This window comes from Protopterus annectens, chromosome 16.part0 (genome assembly GCF_019279795.1).
Source record: "Protopterus annectens isolate FY-2018-M chromosome 16.part0, PAN1.0, whole genome shotgun sequence".
NCBI lineage: Eukaryota > Metazoa > Chordata > Ceratodontiformes > Protopteridae > Protopterus > Protopterus annectens.
In genome coordinates, this window is record NC_056750.1 from 878582637 (window position 1) to 878594208 (window position 11572).

Consider the following 11572-nt stretch of genomic DNA (forward strand, 5'->3'; position numbering starts at 1 on the left):
ATTTCTACTCTTTTCCAGTAGGGTACACTGTGGTTACATTCTTGAAGCTCAGTACATAACATACGGTTCAACACACTCTGCACCAGTAGTTTAATATACACATACCATATAGTTCTTTTACATTTGTAATATAACCCATGGATCATATTAATATTTACAAATGACATATGTTTATTTACAAAATTCCAGATAGCTGGGCTGGCAATGTCACATTTCTATATAAATCATATTAATATTTTCAAGTGACATATAATTATTTACAAAATTCCAGCTAGCTGGACTAGCAGCATTTTGATTTGTCACAGGGCTATGCACATAGCAGAGGTTCACTTTGTACTACCTGAATATGAGGTTGCATACCATGAATTTGCTAATGTCCATAATGGTCAACACTGTGTCCTGTGGCTAATTAATGTCTTAGTGATCTGAATGTGTCTGTACTCAACTTGTAGATCAAAACACAGTTTGCATGAGTTAACTAATAGAAGTATTGTATTAGCAGTAAGTTAAAGTAGCTATACTGTACAGAGACGTACCAATTCATCATCTGCTCAGAGATTTTGGTTTAGATGAAGTATCAATATATTATAATGTAGTAAATAAAATGGGTAGTAATATAACCTTATTAAACAAAATAATGTAACACAAGAAGACAGCTGTGCCTATGTAAAAAAAAAATATATCAGAACATGTCAGATTTTAGAATTGAAGGTCGTACATGTTTAGCAGGAATTCTGTAGACAAACTCTGCATTATGATGGTAGCAAAAAAGATGATGTGAGTAAAACAATGAAAATAGTTTTAAACAGACAAGTAAAGTACATTTCTGTGTTCACAAAATTCAGGATTCAACATACACAGATTCTCACTGTAGTACGTAGGGAATACTGCAAGTAGCGTACAAATGCTAAGGATAAGTAAAAGGTAAATAGAAGGATTAAGGAGCTGTTAATGAGCTGTTTCCTGTGGTCTAGAGGTGCAAGGTTTGATTCCCTCTGCTTCCATTGTCTAACTGTGGCTCTAAGCAAGTCAGTTAACCAGACACTGTTCCTGGGCTGAGTCTGAAAAATGTCCATGGGGATTAGTGCTCAGTCCTTGAAAAGAAATACAAATAAAATAAAATAAATGCTTTCAAGTACAAAGGAGGATAATGCCTTAGACTTGAGAAGTCTGAACGCTAAGGAAAAGCATGGAAGGTCAGTCCATTATTAAAATATTACAGACCGATAGCCTTTGAAAAGCATGTAGGTTTGCTAGTTTGTTTTGTTCAAGATTTTATATCAACAGTGAAGAGGTTAGCAGAAACTTTATAACCACAAGAAATCAGGGTAGGACAACAATAAATGAATAAAATAAAAAAAACAAGTCATGTTACAGAGGCTGTGTTTGTCGGATGTCTTTTACTTACAATACTGCTATTTTGTTGAAATGAGGGGAGAAAAACACAATGTTTCATTGGGTCTGGTATAAGTCATATAAAGGGGACCTGAAATGTATTCTTAGAGAAAGGGAAGCTGTAAAATAAAATCATGTCAGTACGGCAGGCCCATGGCAGCCACGTTTCTGGTAAAACATAGTCAAATATAATAAGAACCATTCAGAGGGATCCTGATGAATTAATGCAGCACAGATTATCAAGCTTCAGTACAACAAATATGTTTTGGAGTTGCTGCGTGGAGTTTTTATTTAAAGTATTCTGTTGAAGTTTTAATAAACATTGCGACATTTTGTTGTGTATTCAGGAATATAAGGTCACTTATTGTTTATTTGTTCAGCTATAATATGTTCCAAAACTTTACAATAATACTAATTAGATCAATAGGCCTTTCTCAGGGTCAGTAGAGGAACCACCTTTAAATATTCACCTTGTGACTTTATAGCCGCTCTGCATTAAATAACTGGAGCATTCCTGATGACACATCAAAAATCATAGAGGTCTGTGTAGCTGCAGTCCGAATGGAGCCATAATCCCTTACAGGAGGTTCTATCTCTGTAGGTAGTAGGAAGGTGAGTTATGTTATACCAAAAGACAGGATAATTAATTTTATACTTCTTTGCCTTATATTTATCATATTTCAATGTATAAACACACAAGCCTGTGAAGATAAGTGCTTTTCATTTGGCTTTCTAACACATTTATAACTCTTCTAAAACATTCCTGGTGGTGAGTTTCATGACTTGAGCTCACAACCTTGCAATATGAATTTTTTGTATAACTACTCCAGACAATAACAAATCCTCAGAGTATTGATTATTTTCACTGATATACTGATTGCCTGGCCATACCATCTGAAGCTTAATGTTCAACACAATAAATACGGTAATTGTTCCTTGAACATTGGCAGAAGAGGGAGGGTTTATGTGCCTATGAAAATGAAATGAAGAGAAGCTGAGGAACTGTCTCGTTTGTAGTACATAGCTGTTGGGGAATTGATGTCACTGTGCCACCTCTTTCCCCCAAAATGTCTTGGATAGGAAACACTAGTTAAGTGTTGTTATATAGCCATGTGGTACCTGCTGCAAAACTCAGCTAGATGAAATACATTGCTCTCCAAGTATAATTATTTTTTCTTGGGTTATGTTGATTGATCATTATTTGCTCTCTTGTTACAGAGTGCAGACTGAGTTGCTGTCAGCAGCCGTCACTTGGGACACCCCAGTTACAGCACTGTACAGAGAAGCTGCAGCAGGGGGCCCAGCCTGGGAAAGAATCTGACAGTGGTCATCTAACTCATATCATGGCTCATTTTTGGATCAAGCTCTAAATGTGACAGTGTGACATCCGTCTGACATCACTCATCAGAGAACCTGCAGCAGGGGGCTCAGCTTGGGAAGTGCTATATTGGGCATCATCTTACTCCTGCGTCAGAATTATGCACAGGACATACCTGCAGTCAGACACCTGAAAGTGAAGCTGTAACACACCCGCTTCATTATCAAGCAGTGAAAATGCAACAATGTGTGTGGAGTCTGTGAAGGGCAGTGATGACCTTCAAATAAAACAACAATGGCCAGATGACCGTAACCTGGAGTGATGACCTTCATCCTCATTCCGTACCACAGCTTCAGTGAGGACATACCTGTAACAGGAGCTCTGAACCTGACCCAAGTCTGACTTTGCAGCAAAATGCAGGAAACCATCACAGATCTTGCACAGTGACAAAACTGCATACATGGGTCGAATGCAGTAAGTGCTTCCCATATCTCAGTCTGTCTAGAAGGCACCTGCCTACTCACATGGGCGAATCAGAAAACACCAAAAATGAAGAAATAGGTACATTTTGGAGAAATATCTGTGAAGCCCTGTGAAACATAGCAAAGGTGCTGAATGGATAGAAGAAGTAAAAGAAAGATAAGTTCAAATGTACAGGAAATAACATAGGATGAAGTAAGAGCCAGATAAACTGAAACAAAATTAAGAAAAGCTCCTAAATGGAAATCCTCAGGCCCAGATATAGTACCTAACTTCTGGCTAAAAGTATTAACATCTTTACATAAGGATTTTATACATGAGTAAGAACTATTTACATGCTAATCCTTAACAGACGCCAACCTGGTTAACAACAGGAGAAACAATACTCCTATTTATGACAGAATCTTCAAGCTATCCTTAAAACTGAAGACCAGTAACTTGCCTTCCAATGATGTATAAACTATACACTGGAAGTGATGCTGTCAGAGTTTGAGAAAGACATACATTTTAGTTTCAGACTTCATATCCTCCAGAAAAATGTATGTTAACACAAACATTGTTACTCTAGCAACTTTCTGAGTTTATAAGAGCAATATTTAAAATCTGTCCCTATTTTGGGCTGTTGTCCCTCCATTTCTTTTAGGCTTTATCCAGATTTGTTGAGGTTGAGAGTTGTGACTGAAACAGTGGCAAACCAATTTGCAGCTAAGTCATGATTAAAAACAAATTATACCATAACCCCCCATTAATATTCCAAAATGTGCACGCTGATTGGCCAGCATGCATGTTGTAAATCGACTTATACTAATGGAAAAAGGTCCGGTTGCCCGGACTTTTTCCATTAGTATAAGTATCTTTTAAAACACTGTCTTGCTATGTTAAAAGAGTTTAACATAGCGACACAGGTTTAAAAAAAGCAACAGAGATCTCCGTTGCTTTTTTTAAAGCTGTCTCGCTATGTTAAACTCCTTTAACACAGCGACACAGTGTGTAAAAAGCAACGGAGATCTTGCTTTCTCCGTTGCTTTTTTTTAAACCTGTCTCGCTATGTTAAATGGGTTTAACATAGCGAGACAGCTTTAAAATAAGCAACGGAGATCTCCGTTGCTTATTTTAAAGCTGTCTCGCTATGTTAAACCCATTTAGCATAGCAAGACAGGTTTAAAAAAAAGGCAATGGAGAAAGCAAGATCTCCGTTGCTTTTTACTGTTTCACTATGTTAAATGGGTTTAACATAGCGAGACAGCTTTAAAATAAGCAACAGACATCTCTGTTGCTTTTTTTAAACCTGTGTCGCTATGTTAAACTCTTTTAACATAGCAAGGCAGTGTTTTAAAAGAGACTTATACTAATGGAAAAAGTCCGGGCAACCAGACCTTTTTCCATTAGTATAAGTCGATTTACAACGTGCACGCTGGCCAATCAGCATGCACGTTTTGGAATATTAATGGGGGGTCATTAATTACAGAGAAAGTAATTGCTTTCTCCGTTGCTTTTGGCCACAGCTCTGATGTACTGCGTAGGCATGCGCAGTAAATCAGAACTGCCATGGATACCAGCCAGCTGCGGAAGGGTAGCAAAGAGGCATTATACAATGCCATTATTTTAGAAAAGTAATTATTTCTTTTCTTAAATAATGTCATAGTATAATAGCAATAACCCACTTCTGGGTGTGGGTAATGTGGGATTTACCCACGGTTGTCTTTGTTTGGTCCCTCGGGCTTCGCCCTCGGGACCAAACCACGCCGACCGTGGGTAAATCCCGCATTACCCACACCCAGGCGTGGGTTATTGCTATATTATTATCCCAGGGATAAAAATTCAAAGGGGGGTGTTCCAGGGTGACTCTTTGTCACCTCTGCTTTTTTGTCTTGCCCTTATCCCATTAAGCTGTCTATTTAACAGATTAGCTTATGGTTACAGTTTGGCTCCCAGACAGCAGCAAAGTGTAAGACCTCTCATCTTCTTTTTGTGGATTATTTACAACTGTATAGTTTGTCAGATGAGGAACTGAAAGCACAAATGCAAGTGGTCAACATTTTTTCAGATGATATAAGAATGTCATTTGGCCTTGATAAATGCACAAAAGCAACCTTTAAAGCAGGAAAGCTGCAACACCAAGAAAACATCAGTTTGGGACAGGGATGTGATATAAAAGAACTTGAGCAAGAGGGAGTGTATAACTATTTGGGAATTTATGAAGGATCAACAATAAAACACGAACAGATGTGAATAAAACTTAGTAAGGAATATTTTAGAGGACAAAATTAATACTGAAAACAGCGCTGACATTTAAGAACAATGTCTAAGCTATAAACCAATTTGATCTTTCTAAATTACAGTTTTGGAGTGATTGACTGGCTCCAAAAGGTGTTGGATAGGTTGGACAGGAAAACAAGAAGAATGTTTAATGCTCCTCAAATGATTTATAAAAAGCAGTGCATACCAAGGCTATATATTCTCCATTTGAAGGAGGTATGGGCCTCCTTGAAATTGATTATGTGTATAGATCTAAAATTGTAGGACTGCATACATATTTTATTCCCCATTTGAAGGAGGTATGGGCCTCCTTGAAATTGATTATGTGTATAGATCTGCAATTGTAGGACTGCATACATATCTTCTGACCTCAAAAGACCCAAACGTAGTGAAAGTTTTGAAACATAGGGAGAATAAGTCTAAGATGACTTCCTTGCTTAGTTTAGCAAAAGAAATGTTTAGATATAGTAAAATATGACAAGAATAAGTTACAGAAAGTAAAGCAAAGGAAGTTTAATAAAACAGCTAAATACAACAGTCAACCCCGGTCTCAAACTCACAACTCTTGGACTTCAAAAAGCTCTTAAATCAGCATAACTATAGTCAAGGGAAGCAACTACAATACTTTTCTATCTACACTGACTGCATTTCTTTTTGTCTTGGAGAGTGTTGCCCTTGCTTGAGTTTGCTAGTCCTCATACAAGCACCAGTGGTCATTTGAGTTTGAGACCCTTCTCAAAAGGATTCAACACAGCCCTGCCATTATAGTGCTTTATCTCAAAGCACTTTACAAAACAGACTACATTTAAACAATAAAGTGAAGGAAAAATTCAATAAACAGCTGAAGTAAACACTAAGGAAGAGTACATTTCAAGGTATAGATGGAACAAAAAATAAAACTAATGGGAATAGTAATGTTCAAAGTACTAAGTACCAAATGATGACAACGATTATTACTATTATTGACATCAAAGTCACGCACAATATAACAGGGATTAGCATAACGCATTACAGTGCATTCAACTTATCACAAGCAATGTATTGCCAGGGAAACACAGAGTACTAAAGGAAAAGAAAGATAGTGCCGCCATGGAAATGCAGAGTAGAGATTACTGTAAAACATTTAATAACGAGGAATATAAGAGATGGCATCAGTCAATAAAAACTCATGTAAAAATGGTTGTGCTAAAGGAAGCAGCACAGTATAAAAATGTGTGTCGCACCATTTGTAACAATAAGTTAAAATATTCTGCACAGGCTGAAAAACTAGGAAGAAATTCAGAGAAAATATGCAGATTCAAAACAAGCATTGAAAGGATAAGCTGAAGAAGTTCTATAAGAAACTATGAAATCAGGATTGTTCAACAAATCACTGAAGCCTCCACGATCAGCAACAAATATTTTTATTTAGAATAAAACAAGCGCTTTCACGCACCTAACAGTGCGCTTCATCAGGTTACAATTTTATACAACAGGAGTTCATCTTAAATAGTAAAACATACCTCCCAATTAGCTGTATATTTAGGCGGGTAAAAACAATTAAACAATTGTAAATCCCTGATTGCCACTTGTATTTAAAATCATGTCCATATATGGAAAGTACTTCCTGTAGTGAGACTTCTTTAAAACATCATATAAAAATCTAAGTATCACGTTAAATGAATGTAAATATAAATCAAATGTTCCCCGTCCATTAACTTTCTGTCAGTCTGAATAGGCATGATAATGGACCTAAAAGTGTTTTTGTTATCTTCTTAGCCACAAGGAATTTTAATATAAGATAAACATCATATGCTACGTTCATTTTACTAATATTTACATATTAAAATATTATATCAAATCAATTCGTACTAATATTACATATACCTACATATTGAATCAAATAGCATATATATTGATATATTCACTATACAAAAAGTTATCATTAGATTAAATTAAAATATATATATATACAAAAACTATATGTTGTTTGGAATAAATAAATCCATCAACTAATATACAATAAAAATATAATATATAGATATATTCTATGTAGGAGATGTATGGTTATATTAACAACATATTTCCATGCCAATGAAGACACTTAGAGTTAATACAAAATTTACATAAATTTATATACCCCTGTCTTATATACCATCAGCTTATTCATATATTCCTAACATCAAGTTCAATTTAACAGTTACATCTATAATAGCGCTGGTCTAATATTAATCGCTGTATTTAGACCTGGCTCTATGTGCGCCCTGAGCAATAGTATCCATTTCAGCTCATAGAGTTCTAAAGTGTCTCGTGCATTACCTTCCCTTCTACTTGGATAAAGTATCTGTAGGACTCTAAATTTAAACAAATGCGATGTAAACATTTGACAATGCCTAGCTAGTGCATTATTAATATTCAATTTCCGTATGTCATATAGGTGGTTGTAGGCTCGATCTTTGAGCCTACGTGTTGTCATACCCACATAATATACATCGCAAGAGTCACATGTAGCTAGATATATAATATTTGTAGTATCACAAGTAGCATAAAAGTTAGGTATAAACTTATAGCCTGTCTGTATATTTTCATATGACTGTTGGTCACTAATATAATTACAGACACGACATTTATTACATGGATAGGTTCCTCGCCTATATTTCATCCTAATATCCAGAGGAATATGTAGTGTTTTCTCTTTACACAATAATCTTTTCAGATTCGAACAGTTGCTATATCTGAAGATGGGGTATTCACCCACCACATTCTTCAGATCTTTGTTCATATAGAGTAATTTCCAGTTCTTATGGATAATCTCTTTTATATATTGAATATCATTAGTGAATTTGATGTCATATTGTATCTTGCCCATATTCGATTTATTATGATGCCTGTATCCACTTGGCTTGTATTTAGTACTACAAGCCATGTTAGTTCTATCTTTAGATAATATTTGCAGATAGTCAGAATAACCCCTATTCATAAAACATTTAGTTTGAAAATTCAAAAACATTTCTCTGTCCTTGCTATCACTACATATTTTAGTTATTCTATCCATTTGATTTTTCACAATGTTAGGGAAAATATGGCGTGGATGCATGCTCTCATGGTGTAGTATGGCATTCTTCCAGCAGGGTTTTCTGAATAAAGATGTAGTAAATCTATTCAGATTGTTTTTTGTTATTGCTACATCAAGGTAGTTAACCTTGTGTAAAGAAGCTTCATAGGTGAAGCTAAGGAAGGAGGTAGTTGATTCCATGTATTTAATGAAACCTTCTAAGGATTCCTTACTCCCATTCCAAAAGAGTAGAATGTCATCCACAAATCTCCTATAATATATCGCATTTGTAATAAAATTCTCATTATTTAGAATATAAGTTCTCTCCCACTCAAATACAGCTATATTAGCATAGACATTCGCACAGGGGGTGCCCATGGCTACCCCCCATGTCTGTCTATAGATCTTGTCTTGATACATGAAGATGTTATTATTAAGTATAAGCTCTAATAGAGCACATATTACAAATTGTTCATTCTGATTACCCATTTTAAAGTCATTTAAACAGCTTCTAACAGCCTCTACACCAAAGTCATTGGGTATACTCGTGAACAAGTTCCTTATATCTAAGGTGACTAACAATGTCTCTTGATTTACTTTTTCAATCCATGATGAATTTTCAAGATCTTCCAATAATTTATATGAATTTTTCAATATAGTGGGAATTTTATCTACCAAAGGGGCTAATTTATACTGCACATATTGTGATGCGTTCTCGGTCACCCATGATTGGCCTGATACTATAGGCCGTATTGGTGGAGGACATATCCCTTTATGCATTTTAGGGAGTCCCTTTATGATGGGAATTAAAGGGGCTTCTATATCTAAGTAATCATATAGCTGTTTATCAATGCATCTTGTCATTAGGAGATCATATAGTGAGTCTTGGACATTCCTAATTATTAACATGATTTCTGGTCTACTGATCATTAGATATGCTGTATCGTCACTCAACATCGTAGTCATCAGATTATTATAGAAGCTGGAGTCCATTACTACCACCCCCCCCCCCCTTTATCTGCGGGTTTAAATACCACACTTTCATCATTACACAACGATTCTAAACTACATCTTTGTATTTTATTCAGATTATAGAACAATTTTTTATGTCCTTTCTCTTTATAATAGGTGTAAAAATCAAATTCACATGCTCGTAGGAAGCATTCTATGGAGCCAGGTATCGGTGGAGTGAAAGTACTTTTCCTTTTAGGAGCCATAGTGTTAGGTATGCCATCAACACACTCAGGATTCTGAAACAAGAGTCTCAAAGCCAACTTTCTGGTAAATTTCCGAAGCATTATGAGAGTGTCTGAAAGTTCACTGCCTCGTGAGGGAATATATGATAAGCCCTTATTGAGTACGGAACATTCAATTTCAGTTAATTCCCTGGACGAAATGTTGAAAAATAAGGTATTCAGATTTTCTTCTTCCTGTTCTCCCAGTTGTCTCCTGACATCTTGCGTTTCCCCCTTCCCCTGCTGGTGGAGCGCATTGGGGCTCGTTGTTTGTAAGGGAGCGGGGAGTTTAAAATCGAAGCCATATTAGAAGTAGCACTCAATACACTTGTACCTTCTTTTGGTCTAGCTCCTGTGGTTAAACATTTTAAGCCTTGTTGATTGCAAGGTAGAGAGGAGGCAGAAGAAGTAATATCTACTTCTGATTGCGGTGAAGTAAGTACGCCACTGTTAGATGTAATACTATCTGAATTAACAGGGGTCATGTTAGTAATCGAGCTATTTGCTACATCATTATTAGCCCGATTAGTCTCTCCAGTTACTACTGCTTCGTTGTACCTCGGCCAAATGAAAATGTTGCCGACATGGAAATCATTACAATCTCTTTTCAGCTTTTTTAACTTCACTTGTTCCAGCTTGTTGCTATAAAAAGGATGGAAATGCAGAGTAGAGATTACTGTAAAACATTTAATAACGAGGAATATAAGAGATGGCATCAGTCAATAAAAACTCATGTAAAAATGGTTGTGCTAAAGGAAGCAGCACAGTATAAAAATGTGTGTCGCACCATTTGTAACAATAAGTTAAAATATTCTGCACAGGCTGAAAAACTAGGAAGAAATTCAGAGAAAATATGCAGATTCAAAACAAGCATTGAAAGGATAAGCTGAAGAAGTTCTATAAGAAACTATGAAATCAGTGGGAACAACTGAAACATAACTAAAAACAGACAAAATGGATGCATTTTGAGAAGATTTTACAAAAGACCCTTTTTGTTCGAAATGGGGATGCTGAATGGATAAAAGATACAAAAGAAAAAAAAAACGGAGTTCTTACATAGGGGATACGGAATAAAATGAAATAACTGATGACGAAACATAGACAAGGTCAGGACAGGCTCCCAGATGGAAAACTGAGGAATTCAAAAAAAACATGCTGATATGAAATGAGCAATTTAGGGATGACCTGAAGAAGTTCTACAAGAAACTGAAATAAATAGAAATGACTGAGATATAACCAAAAACAGTAGATATTAACACATTCTGAGCAGATATCTACAAAAGTCCTTAAAAAAAAGAACATAATACAGATGCTGAATGGATAAAAGATATAAAAATAGGAAGTTCCAGTGTAGTGGCTAAGGAATGGAATAAAATAACTGATGATGAGAGACAATGTTAGGGGAGGCTCACTGATGGGAAACTGTGGATCCAAATTCTGTACCAAACTTCTGACTAAAGGTATTAACATCTTTGTACCATGATTTAGCAGTGGGTTAAGAATGATCTGCAAACATGCTGAAATGATACACGCACACACACAACTTAACAGTGAGGAAAACAAAGTTTCTGTTTAACTCATTACAGCCAAGTGACACCTCAAGGTGTTTCTGCCGGTACATCTTACTGAAGCCTGTAGGCGTCAATTATTGCTTGTTCATATTTGCATTAATAATTCCAAAACCAAGCTATACACAAAGTATTAAAATATATATCTTAAAGCTTATTTTCCCTTTCTAAACCTTCCAATCAAGATAAAAATTGTAACAGCTATAGCATGCACTAGGTTGAATTTGCACAAAAAGAGAATTTATTACCACATTAAAAATAACAATTTAATTATTGAGTAGGC

At 35.8% G+C, this 11572-nt stretch overlaps 1 protein-coding gene across 2 annotated transcripts in view; it reads left to right on the forward strand.

Moving 5' to 3' along the window:
• The window catches only part of LOC122790380 (zinc finger protein 560-like), a 164201-nt gene that overhangs the window by 132043 nt on the left and 20586 nt on the right, over positions 1–11572 (forward strand). The window contains exon 6 of one of the 2 annotated variants that reach the window (XM_044057894.1): positions 2614–3394. The exons of the other annotated variant lie outside the window; for it this stretch is intronic. The gene's annotated coding sequence lies outside the window, so the exon portion shown is untranslated. Of the gene's footprint in view, positions 1–2613; positions 3395–11572 lie in introns of those variants that run through there. 2 annotated transcript variants of the gene reach the window in all.